The following is a 25,535-nucleotide window of genomic DNA, read 5'->3' as shown; positions in this document are numbered from 1 at the left end:
TTTTAAATAGCATTGCATCATGTACATTTATAGCATTATAAAAATTAAAATAGTCTCTTCACGAGAACCAGTCAACAGTCAACTCCAACCAAGGGTCAAGCCAACCCAGGTCCTTTGTCCTGGCACATTTGGATAGGAGACTCCTTAAACTCCCTGCAGGGTCAGCCAAACTGAACCAGTCGCTATGGAGGTTGGCTGCTTTAGTGCCTCACCTGTCTCTGCCTTTGAGAAGTCTTTGCTCAGAGTTGCTGAGGACAAGAATCCTTTAATCCCAGAAGCTGGGCATGCATCCATAGGTCACAGCTCCCATTCTCTTGGGCCTGACCCCACTTTTTGTTTTGGCATGAACAAATCTCCCAGATGGTGCACATAGTGGGTAATAAACATGTCCTGTGCTCCCAGGTATGTTTCATTGCTGTGGCTGGGGAGCCAACAAGGATATGCTGCTTCTTGTGGCCTCAGAAATAATTTTCTCTTGGGATTTTCCTCTCTACCTCCTTCAGCAGGTAGGAATAGCAACACCAAGGAGCTTTCAAAAGCTCTCCACCCATAGTAGCACCCTCCCAACACTGCAAAGAGGGATGTGGGGAAGGAATGGAGGAAGAGGCAACATAAACTTATCAGGAAACAGAGTCAGAAATGGGAAGCATTACTAAGCCTTCACCTGAAATTCAATACTCAAAATGGTCAGGCTGGTCTGGAGGCTGTAGTTCTGTGATGAAATTCAGGAGTGTTCTGGAAAGAGCTGGGCAGTGCCCAGCTTGGTGTCGCTGCTGTATGAAGGCAACAGTGGCAGTGCCAGCCATTGGGGTGGACACTGTCCATTCTCTCAGATCAGCTGTGTGTTTCAGAGGTGCTCCCTTCTCCTCTATGTGTGGTCATTTCCTTCTCTGCACACGGTGTCAGGTGCTTAACTGGAGATAATGGTGATCTGAGTGATCTGTGTGAGACAGCCTTCACCTCCTTTGCCCCTCTACCTCTCTTCCATACCATACAAGCCACCTCTTGTTGGTACAATATGATGTTTAAGCTCAGTTTTCCCTTTTGGAAATTAATGGTTTTTATATTTGACTTCCACATGGTCCCTTCTCCAACACCCTCTTAAGAAGCAAACAACAATCTAGATTTTTTCATATTCTTAGCAAAAAAAAAAAAAAAAAAAAAAAAAAAAAAAAAAAAAAAAAAAAAAAGCAAATAAAAATATTTACTGTTCCTTCAGCTATTTACAAAGGCAGGTGGACATTCCCACACCAGAGAGGGCAGGAATGCACTTCAGGGCTCCTAAATAAAAGCAGCTCCACAGAGCAGCCAGCTGAGCTGAGCTCTAGCACCACTCCCCTGCCCCCCTTTCACTACTCACACCTTTCTCCAAGTCTCCAGCTACGAAGAAGAAAAGCAACAAATCTTCAAAGGTCAAATGCTGTTGCTGGCTTGCTGGGGTGGGAGAGTTTGGTGTCTGATGTCAGTGTGGGGCTGTTTTCCCTAGTGCTCTTGTCAGTAAAACAGATTGCTTTGAGGATGACACCTCAGAAGTAAGATAAATATTTGGGGTCTGAGTTGGATGGCAGCTGTCTAACAGATTGAAAAAAGTCTAAGAGGACAGTCATGTGGGTCTGGCAGCAGGGGACCAGCCCTCTGCTTAATATCTTCACATATAGGCTAGAAAGAAAGCTCTCCCCTCCTGTCCCTATATTTGACTGCTTCAGAGACAGGGGAACATGTTTTTTGAAGCTCCTCTTGCAGGAAAGCATCTCTCACAGCAAGGAAAACATGGTCAAAAGCAAGGCAGCTCTGGGGCATGGTGCATTCAGGTCTCCCTGAAGTGATGTGCTGAAGTTACTGGCCTGAATGTGCACAGTTTAAAAAAAAACCCCTCAGCTGCCTTAAAGAGGGTCAGCCCACGAAAAATAATAAAACTTTTGCATTTGTGCCATGACTTTTGTGCGAGAGAGTCTCTGCTGGGGGTGACATATGCCCCTGTCTCATATCTGCACTTAAAAGGGGAGCTTCTGGGGAGAAGGAAGAGGCAGGCCATCTTCCCCCATGCAAAACTGGACATTGCTAGCTAGATTCCACTGTCCTTTGCAGGAAAGGGGGGTGATGGGGACTGCTGCAGCCTCCCATCATGTCCCAGCATGGACACATGTGCCAAGCAGCTGACAGAGCACATCACAGTGCCTCCAGTTCCTTGGCAGTCAAGGCTAGGTGGGGCATCTGCACTTAGACCCAGGGTGGAATTGTGCCTGGCCATCAGCACACACACTGAGGTGTTTTGGTTCTGTGCCTAAACCATCTCTGGGGGAAGGGAGATGTTTCAAATATACCTTCTTGCCCCAGACAAGGGGTTATATTAATGCATCCATTGACATAAGCAGTTTAGACTGTTAGAAACTGAGGGCAATTCCTACCAATTTTCTTTTTTCTTCTTCGCACTGATAAAACCCTGAGGACAGAATAATTTTGGAAAATTTTCATTACTGGATTTTCTGAGAGATGTTCATAAATGCATGAGGCACTGGAACAAGTTCTGGATGTTTCATCCCTGGCAGTGTTCAAGGCCAGATTGGATGGGGCTTTGAGCAAGCTGGTCTCATGGGAGGTGATGATCTTTAAGGTCCCTTCCAACCACAAACATACTATGATTCTACAAAGTTTGTGGGGAAACCCAACAAGTAATGAAAAAGTCCTCTGATGCTGTAATAGGACAAATGCTGTGGCCCAATACAGGGTGGACAAAAGATCAAGAGCAGCAGTTGTTTGACTTTCCTGACAGTATCATGAGTCCCAATTAGCAACCTCAGGGATCTTTGTAGCAGTGCATCTTTTCTATTAGGCTTTCACCTCATCCTTCTTTAAGTAATACCCCAGGGGAATCAAAAATAAAATAAAAATAAATGGCAAAATAAAATCAAAATAAATGTCCAAGATAGGCTCTGTCAAGTTGTGTTCCCTTCAGCTAAGCTATCAGAGTTCAGCTCCACAACACAGCCACATACAGCAGTTTTAGTTGGGCAAAATGTACTGAGTGTGAAGCTGAGAGAAGGTTTATCCCTTTACACCATTCTGTCAATGATTTTCTCTATTAGAATTTCTCCTCAATAGGAATTGTTTCAATTTAGACCCCTAGGAATAGTCTGTGCATAATTTTTCATTCTGACTTAATGATATTAGCTTCAAAGCCAATGTAATTAAAGTAGTATTCCCTCCTCCTCCACAGTCACACTTTAACTGGCATAAAGGGACTTATAATGGTACTGCTTACATGAAAATTAACTGCATTAATTTTTCCTTCTCTGCACACCTGTATCACATGCAAACAGCTGCAACATCACAAGGGGATGAACTGGGGATGGAATAGTGCAACCCTTCTGATAAATTAAAATGTGTTCAGGCGTAGGCAGGTGATACTAACAAGACAGACCACCTCACACTCTGTCTTGCACTTAGCAGGACAGACTGACAGTCAGCATCTGTGGGTTTCAGGAAAAGGAATCTAGAAGAGTCTGATTTGAGATACTCTGTCAAGAATGTCCCAAAAGAATGGGAAACTTACAGCTTCTTCTGGTGTCACACCAGCATGAATCAGGATCTCCACTCCTGATGGCAGAGAATAATGTGTTGGCTTCAATCACTGCCTCTCACTATCTTCTCCTACACATGGTTCTGTCAAGTCTCAAAAATTCTTGTTTGGATCAGCCACCCCTCCACCCTCCCCACCCTGCTTTTCCATCTCCCAAACTCTAGGTCTCCTTCCAAAGCAACCAGAGGCATCCCACATGAGGTAAGCACATCTAAGTCACCACAGTCATCTTCCCTGCACAGATGCCAAACAAAGTGCAACATAATTTCACATTTGTCACTTCACAGACTCCTTCCCAGTCTCCCTGATTTGTGATTTCTATTTTAGGAGCTCTGCAAAGGAGCTCCACTGATTAATCCTCCATCTATGAACTAAAAGCCATGTAATCCCATGGCATGAGGGAGGACCCTTAAACATTCCTAGTGGAAAGAGGCAGTATTAATTCTGGCATGGGAACAGTACTTAGCTTGCCTGCAGAATTACTTAATTTGTTTCTTAATGGACACAATGCTTTGCTGATAAAAGCCCTAAAGTGCCTTTAAAAAAAAATTAAGAAAGTGATTGTTCCTTCTTTACCCATTGGAGATTTCATTTGTAATGTTTATGTTTCATCCTGTGAAGTGGAAAGGGTCATGCTCCCGATGGAAATTAACAGGAGCAGGCTTAAGTACTTTGTTAACTTTGAAAGGGAAGGGAGGAGCCTGCCATTGAAGAAATGCTGAGACCAGCTCCTTGTAAGGATTACTGCCCAGCCAGAGGTTCAGGGCGGGGCAGGAGGGATGCCTAGATATCCAGGGAAATGTTTTACCTGTGATCTTGTGTGTTACAGGAAGAAGAGATCAGAGATTAAACTCAGTCTCTAGATTTTCCTAAACTGGATAGTAAGGAAAGTCAATTCTGCCACGTACCAGGTAAAAGTGGGGACCAAACACCACTCCTAGGCAGAAAGGGTTATTAGCCACTTGGCTCTTTCTTCTGATGCAGCCTTCAGATGTCGTCATTTTCTTATAATTGCTGATGTCTCAGCAAAATGGAGGAGGAGGAGGAACAGTAGATCCTGGAGATGGGAATAAGGAAGAGCTTTTTAGATTATATATATGACATCTGAATAGCAACCAAATATTCAGAAACTGAAAATCAGATCCCTGCCCAGCTCTGGATCCTGGTCCAGTGTTTTGTTTTGGCCATTTCTACATGCTGAATTTGTGCTGCTGACCACTGCCAAGCAGCCTAGCTCTGAGACAGACGAACCATTTGTTTAATCTAACATGACAGGTCCTGTGTTCTGTAATGCATGATGCATTTCCAGGGACCCCAGGCTTTCATCTTAAGCCCAACAGCCAGGTTTGGTACCCAGGCTAAAGTGCTGGGGCTCCTGCTTGTACTCCTTGCTACATTTGCCTGGAGTTGCTGGGTGGGTGCTGAACCCAGCACTGCCATTTTTCCCTGTCTCCATGGCAGGCAAAGTCTTTCTGGCATCCTGTCAGAATGTGGTGTGTGCTGGGTATGGTGCTGCAGCAGGGTTGCTCACGTTTCCTGTCAAGGTTAGTGGATCACCCGCTCTCACCCCTTCAGGTCTGGGATCCCTTGTTCAGTTATTCCCATGCTGGACTTCTTGGACATTCAAGACCGAAAGGACACCATCTCCTCTTATGCCTGGAAGCCTTTTCCAGGAGGGAGGGGAAAGCAATCCATTCTCTGAGGTTTATTTCTCTGTCCACGATGGGGACAGCAGACTGGGTTGGATACAGAGAGCTTGGAGGTCAGTCTCCCCACAGCAGTAAGCTACCTCCCAGTCCAGGAGATGAGGATGGAGCAACAAAGCTTCTGGAGGCCAGACTAAAGTAGATAAGAAACCAAAGTAAAACATTTGAGCTGACAGAGAAAACTTGATGATCCAGGAGTATCAGTGAAATGAGAGAAGATCTAGCAGAGATCAGTGCTATAAAGCAAAAGAACGTGACTAGCTACTCAAAAATAAAGCTCCTTGAGTCACACTGCATTAGCCCATGCAGGAGAAAAATACCCTATGTAATGTACAGAGAAATGATGTACAGAAATCCTGGGCCAAAGCTGAGAGAGAGGGAAAGTGCACAGGAGTCTCTGTTTCAGTGTCACTGTCACAAGCACTCAGCGAGGCACAAAGTGTCAATGAAAGCTGCGTATCATCCTGCCCTGGTGAGCACAAAGGGCACCCTTATGTCTGCAGGAAGAGACAGGGATGTGGCACCAGGTCCAACTGACATTGAAAATTCCTTGACATTGAGAAAATCCAGGTTGAAATCAGCAGGAAGCTCCGTACTCTCTTGGGCTTCCCTTCCTCTTGCCTAGCAGGTAAAAATATTGGTATTTGTTCAAACAGGAGAAATTAGGGAAATCCCATTTCCAAATGCAGTGTTTGCTGGCACTTAGCATCTAGCCCAATACTGATCTCACTTTTACAGGCATCAAGGCAGCATTAACATCATCTGAGGAACTTCAGACTTAGAGTGGTGTGACCACAATCAGAATCAGACCTTCAATAATTTTTTGGTATGAAAGTCTGTTCCCCTCCCCCTGTTCCTCCCATTATTTTCTGTGGTCTACAAGATAATTCAGTAAAAATATTACTATGTGCTGTTTGTACCGCCTGCTTCTTCAAGGTGTTCCTATACCATCATCTCTTCCCCACTCCAATCTGTGGAAATGTCATAAATCACTGCAGGTTACACTCACCTGCCGTGGGGACATGCATCACCTAAATACCCTCTTCACAAACTGGCTTTCACCTCAAGGACATAAGAAAAGATGCTCCTTCTGGCTAGCCTGCTTCTTACCTCACAGAGAATGAGTGAGAAAAACTCCAAACACAGGAGTATATTGATCTAAATTAAACACACAGACACAATCTAATTGCACTGACAGGAAACTGGTGTTTAAAGGCAGAAAATTAAAGCTGTTAATATAATAATGAACAGTTGTGCTTACTGTCTGTGCCTCTGACATTTCATATTGTCATTTCACAGCTAATCACCACCTCTCCCTCTTTAGTGGGAGTTAAAATGTTTTCATCCATTCACCCAACAAGGTAGCTCTCCAGTTCTTGGACAGTTACTAATATATCCTACCTGCTAATGAGCCACCAAGCTGGAGCTGCCCAGGTGATGGAACAACAGCTGCCCACGCTCTGCAGTGACACTGGTCAGGTCAGGCACAGCACACTATAAGCCTCCTGGCCACTTGCCTTGATCCCTCAGATGAGAGCAGCGCCCCAAGAGCCCCACTGACCCCCTCTGTGCTGATGGGGGAACATCAGGAGCAGCTCTGAACAACGCTGTCAGGCTGATGCAGGAGCAGGGGCGAGCCACAGCCACTGCCTTTGGCCAGCAAGGCTCCTCCCTAGCTTGGGGCTGGAAAGTCAGGTCCTGGCTGTGGATGTGAACCCCAGCTCAAAGTGCTGCACCACCCACGGCTTTGGGGGGACCTGGCAGCTCTGCCCATGCAGCTTCCCAGAAGAAGCTGCAGAGGTTTTTGAGACACTGCATTTGACGCTGGTCCTAGCTGTTTCAGTAATTTGGCTCCCCTTATCTCCAGCCAAGGGCTGTGAAGACTCCAGCCTGCAGGCTGTGAGGCTGCTGGGCTGGGCCACTTCAAAGGGTCTCTCTGCAAGTTTACTGGCCAGCTGCCCCCTGCCTGCTCTCCCAGAATCAGGGACATGAGCACCGCAGCTTGATGGCTTTTTTTGCCTGAAGAACTGTGCTCACCACTAAGTAAAATCTCAGCTCCACAAACAGTGAGCCTGGGGGGAGGCAGGAGGACAGACTTGCCTGAGAGTCAGCAGCTGGAGTGGGAAATGGACCCTTGCCCCAGCCTCCGGCATTGCCAGTTCTCATTTCCAAAAACAGAAGAGGGAGAAGGGGAATGGGGCTCGTCTGCCTTTAAAGACAACCTGCAAGCTGATTTCCTCCAATGATTTTCCAATAAACTTGGCTACATCGCTTGAGTGGATTCTCGACAGCCTCAGCATAACAGAAAGGGCACCACATTCACCTACAGTAGCCCCCACAAGGGCTGCAGAAGCTGAAAGCCTGTGGAATAAATGTTACATTACCCAGGTCAAATCCTGCTTTGTGCTGCCCACCAGTTACGTCCTAGGTGATGAGTAACTACCTCATTAATGGCAGAGGGATGACCTTGGAGTTGCCAAAGTGATTGGACCTGTGGCTACAGATCAGCATGACTGGGAGACACCTTCTGCTTGCACAGCCAGTGTGTACAGAGTCCCACATTCAGCTGGGAATGAGCAAATCCAGAGAATTAAGGGTATTTCCATAATACATATTCATGCATATTTCTTTATATTTTTGTCCCATTCTGTTTTTTGAACATATTCATTTTTGAGAGCAAGGAGTTCCTTCAGACCTGGAGCTATGTATTACACAAAAATAATTTCCTAGCTTTTTATGAGCAGCTTTTCAATACAATGAATCATCTCTGAGAAAGAAAATAATTATGAGCCTCCAGTACACTTTGTCTAACCCATCTATTGTTTTACTCTGGTCTACTATGTCTTTGTTTTTTTATGTCCTGTGTTTGATTTAAAAAATCCAGTATTTTCCACCCTTTTTCTTCCTGACTTCCAGTTCCTTTTACTTCTCCACCTTTTAAGGACAGATCTCCAGGGCAGAGTATAATATTGCAGGTAAAAGCAAGCCATCTAACAATATCATGGCATTACCACATAGTTGATCTCCTCTCACATTTCCAGCTGTTCTATGCCTTGCTTCACCACCTTCCTGCATACTGGAGGGGTTTCATAGAGTTCTCTGCACTGGAAAGCTCATTTTTCCTTCCCTTAAGTGAAGACACAGCAATGTCACTGAACAGCTTAAATTACCGCTCCTTGCTCCTCACCCATGATGGCACCCACATTTTTAGGAAACAGATTTTTGGCTTTGTTTGGGTTAGCAGTTTTCCATCCCCTGCATTTCTGTCCACCACTTACATTTTCTGTCAGCTCCCTCTGTTTATGGACAGCATGAATTGCCCACCAGTCCCTCAGTGAGCCCCAAGTACACAGACCCACACCAGCTGCTGGGAGCAGTGCTAGAAGAAGATTAATGCAGTCCTTCGTCCTGCAGTTTGCCCTAAATCTTCAGCTGAGGAGCTACAGGAAATCAGCCTCCAAGCCCAGACTTTCCACTCCCAGAGACATGAAGAACAAAGTAAATCTTCATTCGCCCAAGAGGGAAGCAATACTCGTTCGTGACATCAAGTTCCTGTGGGGAACAACAAGGAAGCCCCATCTGCCACACAGCTTTCCCAGGTTCATTCCCGTGCTTGGGTTGATTAAATCCAGAGGACAGTGAGGAAAGGCCAATGAGCAAGCAGGGACAGCAGAAGTCCTGTTTCAGAGGGAGGGTAAGGACAGCAAGGCTGAGTGGAGGGGGTCTGTTTGCAAAGCAGAGCCAGCTCCACCATCCTCACCACCTCATTGCAGAGCATTTGTGCACTGGTCCCTGGGGATTGCTGCCAGTGAGGGAACTGCTCAGTGAAAATGCCTCACTTCTGGGTAGCCATGGCCACTGGCACCATGTGTTAGTCAGCAGAGATGGGAAGTGGTGATGGGGGTGATCAGAAAAGCCAAGATGTGATCAGCTGTAGCAATGAATCAGCATTTTCCCTGGCCTGGCCCTGCCCACGTGGAAGAGAGAGTGACACTGGATGCAAATAATGGCTACTGCAGCTGCCCTTTGCATTGGGAGCAAGCCCACTTCCCATGCATCCCACCCTCTGACAGGTAGGTAGTACCCAGGCTTGGCCTGCAATTTGTCATTCAGAGGTCTCTTCTGAGGCACTCTGCTCCTTACTTGGCCCACAGCACAACCAAGAGGAATGCAGAGAAGGATGTAATTTCCCATTGCCCAGGCAATGAAAGTATCTTTCGTTGTTTTATAGGCACCTGCCGACAGGCTTTAAAAATAGGGGACCCAATTTCCATTTTCATGGTGTTCCCTTATAACATAAAGGAGCTTTAAATTGGAGTGATCTATATTCATCTCATGGTTTCTTTCCACTGCCATAGTGCTGTAAAACCTGCTGTAGTGTAAATGAGAATCAGGTCCAAAGTGTTCCCCTACAGCACAGAACAGCACTGGTCCAAGTCTTTGAGCAAGGCACCTGGAAAGGGGAAGAGAAGGAGAAATTCCGTGGTCAAAAAGGGAGGGAAGTAAGAGGGCAGGATGGCAAATGTGACCTTGATAGGCACATTTGAGAAATAACCCTCTACCAGCTTATGGCTGTGGATAGCCCTCAGGGATGAGAGTGCTCAAGCTGTTCACACATGGGTGAATTAATGTGAGTCTGGGCTCGTGAGAGAAATAGACACCATGCAGGTGACACCTTCACTGACATAGTGTGTATGTCTATGTATAAATCTATATATTTACACACATGGATATCCCGGAGTTTTGGCAAATCTTTTCAAATTTGTTTCAACTACACCAAGACCCAGTGGATTACTGATAATTTAGAGTTATCCTTCCTGTAAAAGATAAGCAGTTTCATATGCAGTGTAAGCAAATATGTCAAGCAATTTCTTGGTTCACCCATCTGTAGCTGCCAGTCACGCTGGGATTTATGTATTAACTGCATTGGATCAAACATTGGCTCAAATGTTGGATAATTTGGTGAGAGAGGCCGGTGTTTTTCCAACTGAAAAGAGAACATGCTGGAAGATGGACAGGACTGTGAGCAATGGAATAGTTGTACTTTCTTAACCCCTGAAAAATGAAAAATTAGCAGTAAGGCTAATCACCACTCTTAAAACTGGAGGACTGTGGGTTTGGTGTATGCCAGCTTACATACAGGTAGCCACAGCCACGGGCAGCACTCCCCTCTGGAGCACCTCATGCCTGTGGGTGCAAACTTGTGACCCCTGGGCTTGGAGGAGGAGAAGGCTGTGCAGAGGTCAAGAGTCAGAGAACAACAGCTGCTCAGCAAGAGGTTTCTCTAACAACTCAGCCTCCACAAAGCCCATCTTTTTCTGTCAGGGTGTCTGTGCAGTCTCTCCTCTCACTGCTGATGGGTAGGCCAGCACAGCTAGGAGGAATTTTGGTTTTATGACCAAGATCCACAAAGGTTCCCAAGATGATGCATTCATCTTCTAAAGAAATTGGTATGGAGAGAGGAGAGTAACCGTGTCCCATCCCTTGGACCCTCACTGAACTCCAGAGAAACTTTCTACCTTGAATAAATTGTGCTGAGCGGAACCCTGGGACCTGGACCAGGCTGGTCCAGAATGTTGGCATGTCCCAAGACACCCACAGAGCTGCTTTGAGGACTGAAAGGGCAACCTTTCTGACCCTTCTGCCTTCCTCTGCCTGTGGTATTTTTTGCCCTTCTAGTTCTCTGTGGGACTCTGAAACCTGACTGCCTCTCTCCTTGGAGTATCATGAAAAAGACAGGTACAGGATTCTGGGATGTTGAAAGAGAAAGGAAGGAAGGAAGAAGGGATTTTCCCAACCTAGGTGAAGGGTCATTAAGTTTGTAGAAGGCAGCCTTCAGCCAAAAAAGAGGCTTTGTCTGAAGTCTCAGATATGTGAAAAAGGTGAGTAAAGTGCAAACACACTGGCCAATGATGTGTACCATGGAGTTAACACTGTCATTATGTGACCCAGCATTTGGGGTGACAGGACGACATGAATGTCAGTGGTGTGGGTGACAGACCAGGAGACCCCATTAACTTGCTCCTCTTATGGATTTCTGCTTCAAAACAAAAGGACAGGTTGGCTTGAGACTCCCCATAGAGAAAGCAGATGTCCAGTTGGTGGTCTTCTCATTCTGCAAACATACATTGCTCCTCACCATCAAAGACAGAGGTCAGGCACAGCACAGCACAGCAGCTATGAAAGCACTGCACATTTCCCAGCCAGAAAGTCTGAAAACAGCTAAATGGAGTGGGTTAGAATGTGTCCAGGATGCTGGTACTCTGTCTTAGGAAGAAATGCTGTGGCATTTGCCAGGGATTAAAGATATCACTAGCTGTACTGTTCATCCAAGCCTTGCTAACTCTTTTATGGATTCAAATAGCAGAGAGCGGCTGTTTCCTGCAAGCACAAACACAGCAAAACACCAGTGCCATTTCCCACAGCATTTAAGTTTCCCATAGTCGGGCACTGACATGTCCTGGTGCTGCTTACTTTGTAGCACAGGTCAGAAGCAGAGCCCTGAGGGACATCATATGCTTGTCTTCTTCCACTAACTTTTTCTTGCTGATATTGGTCACACCACCCTCCAGCCACCTTGGCCAACATATCTCCAGCAGAGAGATTGCTGTCACCACTTGAATCAGACCTGACCAAGAAAAAATCACAACCACTGGCTCTTCCAGAGCAAGGTTTGTTCACAGCAAGCCAAGGGATGAGCATGAGTCAAGAACAGTTTTCCCAAGCTCCCAGGAAAGAAACTGTTCATCCCAGGTGGTGCTTCCCAGAAGACTTACCTGGAGGGCATTGTTCCTCTGAGGCTCATTTTGCTTTTGCTATTTCCTAGCTCATATTTGACTAGTTAAAAGTTTTATCAGCCAGGGCCATAAATTATCATGACAGCTTCTAGGGAAACTCGGCCCTTTCGTCTCCTGCTCATTTCCTCTCTGTCCCTTGCCATTGATCAAACCTGCAGAGTTTTAGACTTTTCAAAAGCAGAAACAAAGAGAAATCCAACCCTGTCTAATTGAGATGTAGGTAAAGTTAAAAAGCAGCTGCCACGCATGTCTTTGCTTCAATTAAATTGGCTCCTTGATATTTCTGATAATTCCTTTTTCTTCTTTCCTTTTCATATCTCTTTTTTTTTTTTTTTTTTTTTTTTTTTTGGTTAGAGCGGCTTTATGATTAATGGGTGCTGTGATGTGGTGACATTTCAGGTTTTCGCATATCCCACGCCCCTGTTAAATGGCAGGGGCTTGAGCTCCTGTTTACAAGAAGCAAGAGGACTGCAAGTTGTACTATTAATCAACAGGGTAATTCAGCAGGGGTGTGGGGAGAGAGCTCACAGCCCTGCTCCTGGCAAATGTGATACCCCCCAGGAAATTTGAAAATGTTTGTATCCAATGCACTGTGCAGCTGAGAGCAAAGTGGCTCAGCTGAGTAGCGGGCTCAAGGAGTATCACTGCACTGCTTGAAGGTCATTAATTTGTGTCTGACGAGGGAGAAAAAAAAGCAGTGAAAGCCAATGCTTTTCCAATGTGTGGATTGAGGGCTCTAACAGGCCCTGAAGAGCTGATGCTGGAGAGCAGGAGTTGTGTTTCAACCCATTAAGCCCTGGCCTGACTTTCAATGTCAAAAAGGAGATAGATGATGGTGCTGAGAGCAGTTTTCTTGCACAGGAGTTTGGAGGCTGTACAGTAAACTTTGAACTGGAGGAAGTGTGAGGAATATCAGGCTTTGCTGGGGACTGACTCTGTAATAGCAGGAGTTTCAGACAGTGCAACTGCCTCTGATCCTAAAGGGACTTCAACAAAACTGGGTTCAGGAATGCCTCACTGTGCTGAGAAGGGAAGGGTGGCTGGTCCTGGAGGGAAAAAAGTGCAGTGGAGTAAGACAGCACTGCATGCCAGGAAGGTGGGACTGATCCTCCTAAAGGGCTCATTGAGAATCCAAAAGCAATGAATGAGTGTAAAAGTAATGTTTAACCATGTCTCTAAGAGAACATCCTAAGTTGCATTAGCATTATGGTTGCCTGGAAAAAAGCCTCAAATTTCCATAGCTGGGTTTCTTGGTCAGGTCTCTGCTAAGTCAGTCATCGTGCAGCTGGGCAGGGCGAATAAGGTGGTAACCTGACATGGCTGATAAGCTTTGTGCACAACCCGAGGAAAGCAGAGCTGAGGAATGGGCTATCAGGATTCTCCCTTTCTTTCCCTGGTGCAGCATTTCTGACCAGGGGTGACAGCCCAGCATCTAGCATCTGATGAGGCATCAAAACACAGAATGTCCTTTCTTCTGAATGGGAGCAGGATAGACTCACTTGCCATTCAAGTGGGAGTTGCACAATGTGGCATGTTCAGCAACAAACAAAAAGACACGGGTTAAAAATAAGACTTCCAGAAAAGGACTGGAGAAGCTAACTTCGATCTTCTTATCAAAACACAGAACACAGCCCTATAATCATCAGTGTCAGGACAACTGAGGGGGCTGCAAAACGTGTTACAAGAGCAGAAATTTCTTGAGTCAGCTTTCTGAGTAAAAGAAACTTATGATGTAATTACATCCTACCAGCAAGAACAGCAGCAGCAGGTTTCTGTTGTCTCTGGATGTTTCTGTTCCTCCCTACATGGGTGTAGTTATAGTAGAAGCAATTCAGCCAGTCCAAGCTATCCCACATAAACTAGCAGCAGAGAAGAAAATAATTTAAAGCTTTGTCTGCCGTGGCCATATGGCGCTTGTAAATGATGCTCCCAGTTCTAAGAAGAGGGGAGGCTTTTCTGGGGGACCAGGACACCTGAAATCAGTGTGTTGTCTAAGAAATGTGGAGATGGAAAAAGTTGTCCTTACTCTTTGGGAAGACTTGTGGAGCAGCAGCCCTCAGAGGAAGCATCAGAGCTGGTGCAGCTATTGTGTGGAGCTACTGCAGAGAGCACTGAGCTCAGCACCACAACAGCAATTATCCTTCAACAGCTGGGAGAGGAGCAAAGAGAGCAAAGCAAAGAGGAGAAACCCCCAGTCTATTCTACATTGCCACCTCTCTTTGCAAAGCATCAGCAGAGACACACAACAGATGAAAGGGTCCCATCTTGGGCAAGCGGTATCCAAATGTCATCCTTTCTGCTGCCTGACTAGCTCAGCTCTGAGAGGTACTGAACAAATGCTCTCCAATGTAACTAAACCAAGGGATGAGCACCAAGTGCTTTCCCTGAACTAGAGGAGCTCCCAAAACAGGGGTTGGCAGGCCTGGGAGATCCAAGAGACAAGAATTTAAGGAGGCTGTGACAGCGGGTTCAGGGCCACAAGCTTCTGAAAGGGAAACATCAGAGGGACATGTTGGCACAGCTAACCTTGCCTGGGGAGTTTCTGGTATGGGCACATGTCTGGTGGGAGAGACCCAGCTCTAACCAACCCTGCAGGGATAGGAGAATGGGAGAATAGCAGATCTTATTACTTCCTTTTTACTCCTCTTTTCTGCAGTTCCTGTCAAAGGTGCCTCTTTGTAAATAAAAGAAATCATCGTCTTAATTCTTCTACAACCAGGCTTAAGCAGAGCAAATAGATTTAGATATAAAACCCAAGGGACAGGGAGCTCTGTTGGAGGCCACAGCTTTATCCAGTAACCCCAGCCACATCCTCTCCTCCCTCCTCTGCTGAATAATTCAGAGCTTCATTTTCTTATCTGCTCTAATCTGGGTTTGTACAAACCAGCCCTGCTGTTAAGTAACATGAGGAAGATAAAGAACAACAAGGCATCTTTGTGCAGGGGAAGCCTCAGCAGGCAACAGATACCTCCCCTTTGTGCTGCCACTGTTCAAGAGAGGAACTGGCATCTTTCCTCTGTGCTGGCACACTTGTTTCCCTCCATTTTTTCCTTCATGCTCCTTTCTCCACAAGGATTCATTATATGCCTAGGCTGGCCTCTACCTGAATCAGGAAAAGCCAAGAAGCACTGAGGGGGGAAAGGAAAAACAAAAAAGCCCCAAGCTCTGTAATAGACTTTTCATTTACTAAATCTTTTAGAAGTTTTCCTTCTTTCTTCACTAAATATCAGTTGCTTAAGATAATCTGTGAACCTGCAGAATGGCCATTAGGAGCTCCCTGGTGACTAGGTTAATTCACAGTAAATTACAGTCACTGCCAAGGAGATTGCAGGGAGGTTAGGAAGAGATTGGAAGCGGCAGGCAGCAAAGCACTGTAGCATTTACCAAAACCAGAAAATAGAACAATAATCAAGGATTGTAAGGAACAAGGAGTCCAGGCAGTGAATGCACATTGGAATAGTAATTTCCAAACTCTGACAAATGCTGGTGAACACTGGCATCAACACTGAGCAAGTTTTCTGAGTGACAGATCAGCAGTAGCCTGTGTTACCATACACAGGAATCATGAAGAATAGGCATAGACTGCCCTTTTCCCAACTGTTTTTTAAGGTGGTAGAACACAGGAATGTTGGGCAAGAGCCAAAAACTTGGCTGCACCAGGCACTGTATGAATGGAAAGATGTTTTTCAGGGAGACAACAACCTTTTCCACCTTCCCCTTCCCCCCACCATCGTTCCATCCTTTTCCATTTGACTGTTAATACGATGACCCTGACCTTGTCATTAGCTCCAGCACTGATGCTGCTGTGAGGACCTGGGCTCTTTCATAACTCAAATATTTGCTTGTGCACTGCGTGTGCTACTGTTCACAGGCAGGCTCTCTGGGTGCACTATCCTGGTCCTGATGAAGACCAGCTAGTTGTATGCATAAAGTAGGGGACAAGTTCCCTGTGCAAGTCACATCTCACAGAGCATGTTTTGCCTCCTTTCTTCTGGCTCAGTTTATAGCCCAGGTGCCTCTCATGTGCTTGGCCACTCTGATGTGGGAATAAGTACATTTCCATAATCACACTCGAGAGGAAAAAAGGGGAAAATGCTACAATCCAGGCAATCCCTGAATAACTGACCAGTAATTTCAGTCACAGCAATGTCTAAGTGCAATAAAATTGTGCCTGGAGAGCTTTTTGAGAATACCAGAGTGGTCTCCACTGTGGAACTGTTCCTGTCTACCTGGGGACTGCAGCTGTCCACTGCAAACCTCCTCAGGGCTCCCAGAACAATTGGGTACATCAGAAAACTGCCATGATTTCTTCATCACAGCTTCCAGACACAAAAGACTCCCTCAACACATTTGCCTATTGTCTGCATCCCTTCAAAGAGACCAGCGTAGTGAGGACCAGCTTAGCCCACAGTGGCAGTGCAGCCAAAAAGATGTCACATAGCAAAAGTCACCATCCCACAGTGGCTTCTCTTCAGCCTCCCACCCAAGATTTGTTTCCTTTCTCTTGCTATTTCCACAGTCCCTTACACAGCCACTGCTGTGGCTACCAGCCAATGTTCAGATCCCTGTGATATTCTGTGGCTTCCTAGTGTATCAAAGGCTGGTGTTCAGCACTTTCCCAGTAAGTTGGTAGTAGATCATCCTCCAGTGTTCTGGGGTTTTCTGCACTATTCAGCTCAATCCATTCTTCCGCCTTCCTGGTGGGCGACAGGCAGAGGTCTCTGGAAATTCAGCTATCATCTCACCCTCCCTTCCCTTCTTTCTTTTCTTCTTCCCTCCCCCCTCCCCAGGCTCTGGGCTGCCAGGGATTTTTTAATATGAACTTTAATTTTTTCTGCTAGTAAAACATAACTGTATCAAAAAATCATTTATGCCTTTTTTCTTTTTTCCTGAAAATATACATATTAACCTATTGGAAAGCCTTCGTTTCTTCTGCCAACTGGTATCAACAGTCAATCAGAGTCTGTCAACATACCAATTTTATCATCTCCAACTCGGATAGCAGTGCAGTCGTCATGGGAACCAAAATAGTAACTATGGAATAGCTGCCTTAGTAACAACAACAACAAAAAATGTGTTGGCATAAAATTGCATTTGTAGTAAATTTCAGTTAACACTTTAGAAATTAAACAGCTGCTGTGTGAATCCTGTAGTTTGTAAAATCAAGGGCCCTCTCCAAGGAAATGGGGGCTTTTAAAGTTCTCCAAGATCTAACCTTGTTGCTGGCCCCTAGTGCTCTAATTTGAAAGAGAAGTAACAGGGGGAAACACATACTTATTTTGATCTGGGCATTTGTGTAATATGAGATTAAAGATGCAGCAGCTTTACCCTGTTTGAAGAGGCAACCTGTATTCCTTATATACAGAGTTAAATTTGTGATGCCAGGGAGAACTGCTAACTACACAGACTTTAAAGACAGGCTTGCTTTGGTCCTTGTGAAAATCCAAAAGAACACGGGGAAACAGCAGGAAGGGAAACATGGAAATTGCTGTATCAGTGCAGACCTGTGGCCCAGACTCTGGGGAATATGCACATTTCAAAGGAAAACACGTATTCTCAAAATGCTTAGGTCACATATGCACAGAGATTCAGCTTTTCAGGATAGTGGGTCATTCCCTTAGTCCGCTGAATGCTCACATTATATTCCCAAAAGCAAGTGAACAGAAAGGGAGGTTATGTTTAAGAAGAGCACTTCCTGGGTTTGTCTTTTCAGAGGACAGGTTAAATACAGTGCTTTTATCCCCTCCAGACCTCTGGTTTCTGTCCTGAAACACCTTCAGAAACAGAAAAAGTCAATCCTAGCTTTACTTTGTACGTGACCTGTAAAGATCCTGCCAGATCTCCTTGCATTGCATAGATGAATATGATTCTCTTAACAGCAAAGATGAATAGCTAATTTGCAGGTCGGCTTTTTAATTCACTGTCAAGGAGGTGACTTCTCAGCTGAGCATCAACGCTACCCACAGCAGCAGGTTCAAATCCCAGCACTGTCTTCTCTGCTCTGCATAGAAAAACTCAGTTCTCTACCACTGAGGTCAATCAGACACTATGGACAGCTGAGAAAGAGTCCCCAGTACAGTAATAAAGTCCTTTATGAAATGTCTCAGAGCTCTTTTTGAAATGACTGTACTATTAATTTCAGTTTACCAAAACTAACAAATATATAGAAAGCACATCTGGCACTAGAAAGGCTGAGCCACAGGAGGCTGAAGGTTGGAGAAGACTTGGGGAGCTATCACTATCTACTTATACTGGTCTTATCTGTTTTCTGAAATGTCCATTTTTTTACTCTTGACAGATAAAAGATGCTGTGCTGTGGGAGTCTCTGACACACATGGTTTAGGTATTATAATATTCTTCCATACACACACCCAGTTCATTACTGGCCTACAGCCAAAGAACAGTTTTATTTAATCGGTGCTATATTAAAATTGTGAAAACATTGTCATAAAAAGGGAATGGATAGGTAGTAAATGTTTCTCTTTCTAGAATAAGAGGTAGTTTAAATATTTGTGTAATTGCAGTGTCACGGGGTTATAATCCATTCACTTTAGCAGCAAGACACTCTTTACTGGGAACAAGGCCATTGAGACTGTCAGTTTGCAACAAAGGCCAGTGACCCAAACTCCTGCTCAAGTAGATCATGTCCCCAGGTAAAACACAATCATTTAGAATGGTATAAGTGCTGTACACAATTTAAGTGACCTTTTGTCCAGATGAGTGTGTCCTAGTGACTAGTTACCTAGAGAGAGCACGCTCAGAGGAGAGCAATGGTCAGAAAGGTCAAGAAAACTTTCCATTCTTCCACCTTCGTAAATCTTTTTGTAAGAATGCCTTGAGATGCTTCAGAAAAATCAATAGGAAAATTCTGCTAGAGCAGTAACAAAATCTGTGTCATGTAAAATGAGTTTAGACCTAAGGTTTAATGCCATTATCTTAAAAGGGCATCTCTCTACATTCTTCCTAGCATGGTGATAGTACAGTTGAGAATGACCTGAAAAGGTGTTTCTCAAGAGGAGGTGTGACCACTGAAGGGTTTGGAGGATTAATCTTTCAGTTTTGAACCAGGGCTGTGAGAAGTGGATACGAGTCAGTGAGGGCTGCAAGGCTATCAGCATGGACAGAGCTGGCAAGGTTACAGAACAGTTTGGGTGATTAGCCAAGAGCCCCAGTGGAATCAGTGACAGAATTGAAAACAGAGGAGAAATGCTGCAGCTTTGAAGACAGGAACGAGGACATTGGGTAGAGAATGAGTTTAGTTTGCTCAGAAGTGTTTCTGTGCTAATAAACAGGGGCCAAGGGGGGAAGGAGGGGCCCTGTGAGACTGATTCAGAAAACAGAACTATGGTGGGAAAAGGATCAACTCCAGAGGCATTAGCAAGCCTAGAGTGTACCCACGCAAAAGCTTGTAGCTATTATTTCCTTACTACACACATTTAGCACTCTCTGTATCACTTGCCCCTTCTCCCTTTTATCCTTTATTTTCCAAACAAAAGTGGGGTGAAGTTAGAAACTTTTGCAGTTTTACCACTCAGGAGAGCTGAGCACTAGCTGGGATGTCCATATGGAGCTGTAATGGACTAACCAAGTTCAGTGACTGTTTGCCAAACTTCCTGTGCCTACGAAGCACACCCCTTCAGCCCGTGAAAGATGACTGCTACTGCTCTAGTTTCTAAAAGACACAGGAGAATTGTGATTTCTTTTTGCATCATGGAGTTATGGGTTGATCCCAGCATTAATGGTGCCTAGCTGCTGCCTATAATGCTCTCAAATCCTCAAGTTTCGATATCCCACATGTGCTACAATTAAAATGTTTTAGAGAACAGTTTAACACCAAGAAGAAAGAAGCGGGAATATTTCATAAATCTACTAAAATCTACTGGGATAAGAAAGGCTTTAGGAAGGGCAAAGGGAGAAAATAAAGTTATTTCAAAAGACAAATGGGGCATAACATAGGATATGCATGGGAACCAGTCTGTCACTGCCCCTCAGGGCCACCTCTGGCTCAGGAGGTCACACAACTTGCAGTGCACAGGCAGACAAGCAGAGCACACCAGGGAAGCTTCATTGTCTCGTGGTTTATTTCTGGTACTCTTCTCTAGGCCATTGCTGCTGCCAGAGACTGGATTCTGTGTGAAATAGCTCTTGGGTCTCACCCAGAGCAGCTGGTTGGATGGTTGTGTCCTGATCCATTTCTGGAAGGCAGCTTTCACTACATAAGCTGGAAAGGGAAGATCTTAGTACAGAAGGAAACTGTATAAACAGTTCACAGTCACCATGCACTAAAAGCACATGTTTACTTTTGATACTTCCAAGAAAACCTTTCTGAAATTAGGTCTGCAGCTGCTGACCTATTTTTTCAGTTACAAAACACACAATTTTTGAAGAAAAAGTGACCAAAATTGAAGCCAATTTCCCCATATATCAAATTAAGGAGCCAAATGGGGAAGGCATTTACAGTATGCCCTGTACAGCTATAAGCAATATTCCTTGTAATGTAGCAGCCCTCAGGGAAGGGAGAGGGAGGTGAAGCCCTGTCTCAGCCACATGCATGTCCCCATCACAGGCAAAGAGCTCAGCTCCACTTGGGTGAGAATTTGTCTGAATGCCACAACAAATGGAAATCCAGGCCTGAAATGGTTTCATGCCAGCTTTGTGCAGCAGTATATTATCATTTGATGCAATTATGTCATTAACTAATTTGCAATTTTGCATAGAACCATTCATTTAATCTTTAAATAAATAGTATGGATTTTGCACCAGTGAAAACCCTCCAGAATAACTGCTTGGTGAATGAAGCTCTCCACTTATCTGTGAGATAGCAGCAGGACTAGCTTTATCCACATGCTGACCTGCCAGCACACTGCAACCTCGATTTGACAGATAAATGCACAGCTTCATCTGAGGAGTTGTAGAAAGGAGCTCAGCTCCTTGGCTCAGGCACCTCATAATCTCTCTTGGACCTTTATTGTGCATCAGGGCAGAAAGTTTTCAGAGTGCAGCTGGTACTGAGACTCATCTCAGTTCCTGTGCTCAAATCTGGGCATCTTTGGAATTGAAATGACTAGCAAGTTGTCACAGGGAGCCAGAAATGGCCCCTCCACAAAATGAGCACTCTGCATCTGTGAGCAGCCACAGCAGAATAACACACTTAACACATTCTCTCACTGTTTTATTGTCCTCTGCCAACCACCTCACTTCAGCAAGTTATGCTGTGCTCTACACAAGATACTCACACCTCCTTAGACAGCATCTGAAGGTTGCCTTATGACAACTGGTTGGATTAGCTCTGCTCCTTGGAAGCTGCCCCCACAACCACTCTTGCAACTTGCAGAGAGGCAGCCATGGTGTTGACGAGGGGCAGCAGATGCTTGTGCACCACTTTAGTGGCAGATGGAGCTCGATTCCTCCACCTACCTGTCACAGCTGGGCAGACTGACAGACTTTCTCCCTTCATCTGGAAAATACACAGGGCCTACACCGTAAGAAAAAAGAGGAGGAAGAGGATCCAGGCTTTTGCTCTACTGTCTTTCTGAAATCCCAGGACCACAGCATAGCCATGACAACTGCAGCTCTGAAATCAGGAGGCTGAGTGCTCAAAGAGGAGAAGAATAGCAGACAAAAATCAGAGGTAGAAAACTATCAGGAAGCCAGTGATTTTACAACCTGTGTTGTGAAAATAGACCCCGTGCCTCAAACCACTGCCAGGGAGGCACACTCAGCAGCCGGGTACACCTGGACCAGCCACTTGGCTCTCGGCTGCTCTTACTATTCTCTGCAACCCTTCAGCATGACTCTTGACAGAAAAATTACGAAATGTAATGCACTTGTGACTTAGTTAATTTGCACCTGTATCTAATTTCAGACCTGCTAGAATAACAGAGCAGTTCTCTAATCAAAAATGGAGAGAGGGGAAAAAAAAAAGCCAGAGCTGCCAGTCACTGGCTGCTGCAGGGGAAACTGCCCCCACTTCATACGGTGTCCTCATGCAAGAGCTTGCAGGAAGGTCATAGTTTGCAGAGTTTTCCCTGAGAACGCCCAAAGCAAACCCCCTGTGTGGGACTCAGTGAGCCCATGGCAATTCCCAGTGGCAGCTGGCAGTACCATGCTCCTCCCTGCTTTGCTAGTCAGCAGTTGTTTCAGTCTTGTACATGTCTCTCCATTTTCATTTTGGGAGATTGTTCTGCACAGTTTACAACTGTCTACTTGTGGCTAACGGCCATGACATTCTGGATGCCAGAGGGTGCCTTGCTTCATTGTCAGAGAAAGCACTAATGAGACAAAGACCCTCTGGCCCATGGTCATGACTCATTAGGGTACTAGTCACGATGCCTCAGTTTCCCCTCCAGGCTCTGTGGAGCCATAGATGTTATAGCTCACCTGTGATTTTTAATCCTCTCCCTCAGTCTGTGCCATAGTCTAGCTCCTCCACAGTATTCAGTCCCTAGACATGAGATTTAAGAAAGTCAAACCCACTTTGCTTTTGTCAGCTCTCCAGGGACCCTCACCCATGCTGGTGCCAGGGTGCTCCGCTCAGCCTGCTCAGCAGCTGGCCATATGCAGTGTGGCACACCAGCCCACAGACCTCTCATGGGCTGTTCTGTGGGACACTGGGCTGGCCTCATCCTGCCCAGCCAGCAGCTGCCTCTCCTTCACTGCCTGGCACAAAGCTGTGATTTAAAAATGTTCCCTCTCAAGGAAACCAACAAGGAAGAACTTTGGTTTTCTTCTTGAGCAACTTGTCTGTCCAGCCCTCTCCAAAGCAGGCAAATCCATCAGCCTCGTTTCCTGCTGTCCCTTCCCTGTACGGATGCCATTGCATCCCAGGTACAACTCTATCCTGTCACATGAACCATCTCTTATACTAAATCATCTCAATCCATACCCAGCCATCTTCCCACACCTTCCCTCAATGGCATCTGCTTTCCTGTAGCACAATCACCCAGCTCATTCCCAGTGAGTGTGGTGACTAACCCCAGTCATCTCCACTCTGCAGGGACCTGAAGGTGATACAGATAGTACAGCATGCAGCAGCCTGCACTTTTCCCCCAAGAAAGACCAACAGTCTTCAATAGAGCTGCATAGAGAAAGCAAATTGGGACATAAAACATACTGAGATCTTCAGATGAAAGGGGTTAGTACGTCATTAACATCAATTTCTTTGGCTGAGACACATGTTAAGCACAGCTCTGGGAATATGTAAGTCTGATGTTTTAACCTTGGCCTTCTTACTGACCTTATCTCTCTAACCCTGGTCATACATTTTAATACTTTTGTCTTATTTTCTAGCTTAAAAGGAGGTGGGTTCTAGCTGTCCTGCCTTACCAGGCTGCTGTGGTTCTGTAATTAGGTACAGCCCATAGATCTCTTTAAATATAAGCATTATCTCTCTGTAATAGCCTCAAAACTCAGTGTCCTGCAATAGTGGGTGTACCACAGCAATCTGTTCCCCAAGGAAACAGGTCCTTCCACCTCCCAGCCTTGCTTTTTTCTATATGTAAGGGCTCTCCTGGGAAGCCTGTGCAAGCAATATCTGCCCATTACAGCTGAAGCTGAAGGTTGAACCAAGAGGAAGGAATTTCAGACACTGTCTTGGGACATCCTCACATATCATGCTGTATCAAATTGGCCTTCTCGGCCCTAAATGCAATCCCAGGAGTGGCTGCTTACTCACCCGGTGAGAACAGTGCAAAGCACAACTGTTGATCAATGCTGATCATACCACTACCAAGAATTCCTCCCAGAGATGCCCTGCAGCAACAGCTCAGAGAAAAAAATCTGGGTGAAGGATATGCACTTCTGTCTTCAAAGGGACCCCTGAAGCCACCATTTCCAGCCTGCTATGGGAGCACAGAGGTCATGAAAGGACTGCCAGCATTTACACCAGATCCACAAAAACAGCGACTTGGAGGAGCAGGACAAACTTAGGGCATTGAGTGGTGCTGAGGACTTTCTTCATGTCATAATTGGCTCCAACAAACCTCTGCTTTAGTCACCCAAGAACTGTTTCACATTCACAGTACCTCTGCAGAAATTCTTCTATGCCAAGTAGCCTTTATGTGAAACAGTCTTCCTATGCTTAGAGCAAACAACTAACAGAGGACTGGAATCCTCTGAAGCCACGGTGACTCATGACTGGGTAATTACCTACAGCCCAGCTCCTCTGCGACATGCACCTACCTACAGCTGGCATTCATCAGTCCTCCTAGTTTCAGTCCTAGCAGAAAGGCCAAGCCTCACCAGGGAAACCAAACATCTAATCCCCCCCGAGGTGGTGCTCCAGGGCAAAGTTGAAGGCATATTAGCAATACAGTGTGGGAGAGCTGCACTTTATCTCAGGATCCAGAGCTATCAATACAGCACTGCAGTGGGGAGATGCAAAATCTTTAATTAACTTTTGCTCACTCGCTCCCAGCACTGGTAGAGGTGGGTGGATGTGATCGTTGCTCAAGGGAGGATTCTCCCCTCCCCCTGCTTTTGAATTCCCAAGCAATCAGTGCTCTGTATAGAACAACATAAATAGAACTCCTCAAACCTGGTGGGCTTTAGTTTTGTTTTGTTCTCTTTGGGGTGGGTTTGCCCTCCTCCCTGGTCTATCAAATACCAAGGAATTTATGGACCACTTTGAATGTGTTTGCACACCCTCTTTGCATCTTAACTGACAACATACATGCTTTTTTAATTAAAATTTTATTGGCTTTTCCATAAGTGATGTACCTACTGTAAGTAAGCACAGTTCAGTACAGATAACATGTGGTTTGTTTAGTTATCTTGCAGGAGATTATTTCTGTTATCATTGTAAGTTGATTATTGTAATTATTGAAAGAGAGAAGGCTGACAGAGAGAGAGCATGCAGAAGGAAAATGGGGGGGGAATTAAAAGATAATAATAAAAGATAATAGCAGTCTCCTTTGTTCTTATTTTTTTCTCTTGACAACCTACTGTACATTCTAAATTTCAGTTTAATGTTAGAGTCCCTCCTTTTGCTAACACACCCCCATCAATAACGAAGTCTTTAAACCCTAGATGCCTGCAATTAACTTCAATATCAAAAAAAGACAGAAACTGTCTCTCTTGTTACTACTACCAACCCTGTGAATATATCAGAATCATCCTTTTCACCTCTGTCTTCTGAATTAATTCGATATTTTTAACCCTCTTTAGAAATTGTATGGCTGGTTTGGGCACACAGAAAATTAAAGATAAGCATTATGTATGTGGGGAATGTGTGTGCATGGAAAGGCTGAGGGAGAGACACTATAGACTGCACAGATAACCTGGTGCTCCTGGCATCGTTCTGAGGAGCCAGTTGCCATTCTGTTGGTGAAACACTGTGTTGCCCTGTGCTTGTCTAGAGGGACACATGTTCCAGAGGCAGTGAACATGCCCTGTTCATGTGAAGTGCAAAGGAATCTGTACACGTTGGTAATCTCAGTAAGAGAAGTAAGTGCC

At 45.3% G+C, this 25,535-nt stretch overlaps 1 long non-coding RNA gene across 2 annotated transcripts in view; it reads right to left on the bottom strand.

Annotated features, from left to right (window-relative positions):
- The window catches only part of LOC135297244 (uncharacterized), a 69,161-nt gene that overhangs the window by 6,653 nt on the left and 36,973 nt on the right, over positions 1 to 25,535 (bottom strand). For both annotated transcript variants that reach the window (XR_010359282.1, XR_010359283.1), the window contains 2 exons: positions 5,148 to 5,419; positions 4,489 to 4,637 (listed from right to left, as the gene is read on the bottom strand). This is a non-coding gene — a long non-coding RNA (uncharacterized LOC135297244). The remainder of the gene's footprint in view (positions 1 to 4,488; positions 4,638 to 5,147; positions 5,420 to 25,535) is intronic.

Source organism: Passer domesticus, chromosome 3 (genome assembly GCF_036417665.1).
Source record: "Passer domesticus isolate bPasDom1 chromosome 3, bPasDom1.hap1, whole genome shotgun sequence".
Classification (NCBI taxonomy): Eukaryota; Metazoa; Chordata; class Aves; order Passeriformes; family Passeridae; genus Passer; species Passer domesticus.
Note: the sequence above shows the minus strand (reverse complement) of the source record. Positions and strands in the feature narration are given on the sequence as shown.